This window comes from Rhea pennata, chromosome 11, assembly GCF_028389875.1.
Source record: "Rhea pennata isolate bPtePen1 chromosome 11, bPtePen1.pri, whole genome shotgun sequence".
In the NCBI taxonomy this organism is placed as follows: Eukaryota; Metazoa; Chordata; class Aves; order Rheiformes; family Rheidae; genus Rhea; species Rhea pennata.
The window spans coordinates 16,284,931-16,289,777 of NC_084673.1; the positions used below are offsets into that span (position 1 = coordinate 16,284,931).

The 4,847-nt window shown below is 41.6% G+C and overlaps 1 long non-coding RNA gene across 1 annotated transcript; it reads right to left on the reverse strand.

Moving 5' to 3' along the window:
• Nucleotides 1-521: 521 nt before the first annotated feature.
• On the reverse strand, nucleotides 522-4,087 carry LOC134145291 (uncharacterized). Its single transcript, XR_009959578.1, has 3 exons — nucleotides 3,974-4,087; nucleotides 3,271-3,337; nucleotides 522-605 (listed from the first exon to the last, which is right to left on the reverse strand). It is a non-coding gene; the product is annotated as an uncharacterized LOC134145291 (long non-coding RNA).
• Nucleotides 4,088-4,847: the final 760 nt, after the last annotated feature.

Here is a 4,847-nt window from a genome sequence, read left to right on the forward strand (position 1 = left end):
TAAACTCTGCCTATCTGTAACAGGACTATTAGGTTTCATGGTTGCTAAACTCATTTTTGTGTGCCTGGACAGGAATATCAGGTACTTCATTGTTTGTGTGCAGAGCCAGGTGCTTTAACAAAAGCATTCAAGTATGAAAAAAAAAAAGAGAATTTAGATCAAAGCAGCAATACAGCATTAGAGATGCTCTGTCCTAAGGAATTTGGGACTGGGATTTGGTTTGGCCAACTTTGCAACTCCAGGCAGGAGAGAAGGGGGAGAGCTTTGCCTGCAAGGCATCTACTCTGGGGAGCTCTGGAACGGACATGCTTGCTCCATTCCTGCTACTTTCTGTCCTTTTCTGGTAGCCACTAGGCTTCACACTGCAGATTTCAAACAGCCTCTGGCGATGCAGTGCAGTCATACCTTTAAATCTAGGAAGTCCCTGGCTTGGCTCTGGCTGCCAGCCATCCATCTGCACAACGTTACAAACCTCGCAGGGCAGCACCACTGACACAGTTCCCAATATGTCTATTGTCATAAGCCACAGTCCTTTGTGTCTCAAGAATCTCACAGATAGGGCAACTGAGGAGAATGGATTACTGAATTATGCCTTATGTCATGCTCTGAAAAAAAAAAAAGGTATTAATTGTTGTAGAAGACAATAGGGATTGGAATACAGGACTGAAAAGGACAGTTGTGTTATTGTATCCTATTCCCTGCTGGCACCACCTTCTCACATCTCTTTCCTCATCTGAACAAGCTCCATCTCAAGAATAATCAGATTCTGGGAGGGCTGAGAAATTTTTGGGGCACGCTGGCTCAGATCTACCAATATTGCATGGCACTACCACAACAAATTGACGTTTATGGATGTGCCTTGTACCTGGTAAGCAGCAAGGCACACAGCATGCTGCCAACTGCATATGCTCTCTCTGGATAGATCTGTACAGTAACTGGAGAAAAAGTACTTACCAAATCCCTGGATGCAGCATGAATATCAGGGTGACAATGAGACGAAAGCACCACCCACATAACCAGGCAAAAACATATACATGTGTTAATAAGGAACAAGAAATCCTACTGCAAAGATTGTGTCCTCCTGCAAATCCCATGTGCGCCCTGGAACGCAATTGCATCTTTGAGAGTTAGATGTTGTCTGGACAAACACAGACTGCACTGAAGTGTTTGCTTTGCTGTTGCTCACAGTCTGATTAGCTTCAGGGCACAGTCCCAGGCTAGATCCTCACAATTAGCAACTTCCAGTCCAAGCATCCCAGTAAACATTACTGTGAGTGGAGCTTCTGGGAGAAAAGGGCATGGGCAGAGTACAGGAACTGAATCCTTCTGAAACTCAGTCTCAGCTCAGATCCATTTTCAGATTTTCCTTTACAATGTCTCATTTGCCACATATATAAGGGGTGGAGGAACTAATTTATAAAAGGCCCAGAATATGAATTGACAGCAATTTCTCTCTAATGAGAGATAGCATCTGGCATTTAAAGATCTCTCTACCTACCAGTTTGTAAAGCCCTGTTTGAAAGGATACTACCTAAAACAAAAAGCAAGCTATGGTGTAACAGTTTGGCAAAGGATGCAGAGAGATGCATATCTTTGCTTTAGTAGGGGGTTTTTAATATTAACTTCTTCAACAGTTGATCCTTTGTTACTGCCTTGCTTGAGACAACCATTTTCCTTTCTTTCTGTCCATCTGCAGTTTTGCAGAGAAAAAAACTATCAGCAGCTTTTCTTTCATCACATACTTTGCACAAAAGTAACTTCTCTGAAATCTCCTAGCACATACAATGTCCCTGCTGCTGCAAGATAAAATGTGTCACTGCTCCATCTGCTACTCATTTGCTGATGAGGCTGTACAGCAACATGCTGCTGAGCAGAATATTCCAAAAAAAAAAAAAAAAAAAAAGAAAGAAAGAAATTGGGCAGCCCAACAAATCTGGCTTTGACAAAGCTGGGGCTAGGTCTCATTAATCATTTTGCTGTGCTGTTTACAGTACCTGTTGGAACATTAGGACTGCCTCCCTGATTTGGTATTTCATAGTACCATCATACAGTAGCAGGACAACTCTTGATTTGGCACAGGGGTGGAAAAGCAGAAGGAGGCTCTCTATGGCAAATGATTCCATATTACAAGATTGCGCTGTTATTCATAAACAAAAGTCCTTAGTTACTAGGGCAAAGAGAGATGCCTCTCCAGCTGCAGACTGTACCTAGCAGTCACCCTCCTCTGTTATCTTAAAGCCACATCAGAAGGTGCTGAAATTTTAAGACACATAGCACAGAGGCATTGCCAGCTACACTGGGTTCCTGCCCAGTGCCTGCTTAGTAAGGGGAAATCCTACCTTTTGTTTTGGAGGGAGAAACTGCCCCTTGGCATCAGCCATGGGGCAAAATCCAGGCGTGCACGGCAGGAGGTGTGCAACCTCTGGCCACATTCAGCAGGCTTCCCACCATGCACAGAGACTGCACGGGAAACTAGGCAGATTCTCTGCTCTTTCAGCAACAGCCAGGGAAACTGGAGAGCAGATCTGCCCCAGAGGAGAGACCTCACTTTCTTCTATAGGCCTGCCCTGCTCGGGGCAGATTTGCTAATGGAGGTAGGTAAGGCTAAAGAAGCTGCAGTGCCTCCCCTTCTCTTCCTCATGCACACAGGTCCCATTAACATCATCTAGAGCAGGGCACATCCCGTGTCATCCTAGATGGCCTCCACTGAAATCATGGCAGCGACCAGCCCCATCAAAGTCCCATTGGTCTGGACCTAAAAAAGAACCGTAAGGTCTGAGTCTCCTTCCCTCCCACAGCCTGCTGGCTGCCCTGCGGCACTGGAGGGATGCAGTTTAACCTTTTTTCCCCCTCAGTAAGGGGGAAAAAAGTGTCCTTTCTATAACAAATTAGCTGGAAGCCACACATTTGTAAAGATTTCCTAATAGCCATGTCTACCGAAGCATATTTTTAAGGTAAAAAAAGTAATGCTCTAAAATGCAAATGTTATTCTATTTTTCAAAATAATTGAGGGGAGGAAATGGTGGTTATTTGCATTTCATTTTCATTTTTAAAAGTAATTGCAATCAAAGAAATGCCTGATCTCTATTGAATTACAATCTGCCTTTGAACTCTTAATGTACTGCTCCTTCCAGTACTTCATGTAAATAATGTTGTTATAGTACATGCCCAGCCACAAAAGGATGCATGGACAGACAGATACAAGAGAAGTGAAGAATCTGAAAGCAAGGTGATAAGATTTTCAAGGCAGAAACATATTTTTCTGCTTACCATTGCCTAAGGATAGAACTATTTGAAGCATAAAGACATGCAGCTCCACATGTTTGATGAAAAGTTACTAAAAAAGAAGAGAAGAGAAAGTTATGACATTTCCCCCAACTCTTTCTGATTTGAGTCACAGCAAAAACCCAACATGCCTAAAGGGGAAGCAAAGAAGCTGCCTTAAGATATTTTCTCAAATTCAAGTCTTTACTGAACAACCATATGGTGAAATTATAGCCCAGGTTGAAGTTGATGAGACAGGATCCTTAAATTTGAAAAGGCAGGTTTCTAAGATACCTGCTGAAGAAGAGCCCTAAAGGAAAATTCTCAAAGAAAAGCTATTACTGTGTACTACAATTTCATTACAAATGTGAGGAACTGACAAAGGCAAACATCCCTCACCAATAGAGATGTGTGAATAACTGACTTTTTTTTTTTTTTTTTTTTTTTTTTTAGATCAGTGGTTGAGCTGGGGAGAGAAAAAAATATATATGTGTGTATGTATGCACTTTTTTTCAATAAATGGTAACAATTCATTTTAGCTTGAACTATTCATTTCCACCTCAAATGCTTTTGTTTTAATTTGCAATTTTTCAAAGAACAGCAAAGAGTAGAAGTTGCCACACCATCACAAAACCAGCAAGACGTCATATCTGCTAATTCAGCTAGGAAAAGAAAAATGTAGAGTGAAAGGAAAAATCTGTAGACATACCTTCTATTTACCCAGCTCAGAATAGGGACTCAGTTCTGTTTGTCAGGATAGTTTTTTAACCACTAGAATCTCTCTGGACCAGTTCACTTCTGTTGAAATTGGTCCAGTTTGTAATAAACTCTGGAAAATTTTCCTTGAATCTGTAACACAGGTCCACAGCATTATTTTAAACAGATCATGCATTACATGCCTGATTATACGCAATCTCCTATTGTAGCTGTCCTTCTATGTATGAAATATTTAAACAGTTCTTAGGGAGGATTATGGCTTTATAGCTCAGAGGCTTAAGTATTCACATAGGATACAAATACCATCCAAGGTACTATACCTCACCCCTCATATACTAACACTAGGCTTACAAAGACTCTTCAGATTATGAGGTTTGCTACAGGCCTAATTCTAATCCAAACTTCCCATCTTGAAAATTCACATTAGCTAAGTTTAACTTAATTCAAAGCAAAATGCCCATGCTAAGTCCCAACCACCTTCTGAAAGCACCTCACTGTTCCACTGTATGTGCAGTCTCTATATAAAAAACAAGTCTTCATCTTGCTCCAGAATCAAGACCACAAACATATTTTGCATGACCTTCCCACTCAAAAGCAACCTCGGCCACAGCTGGAAGTTCAGCTATGCCCTCCAGGGAGGACTGATGCCATAAAGCTTGTTCTAGATCTCAAGACTATCTCAATATTCAACTTCCAGCTCCTCTCTAGTCATTCTGTGATTTAACAGACTCCTCCAGCCTCCACAAGGCAGCAAAAATCTGGCAGCATAAAAAATAGCATAACCTGGAAACTTTGAGACCTCATAATAAGACAGGAGATAAGGCTAGCCCAGGTACTTTGAACAAACCAGGGCAAAGAAATAAAGC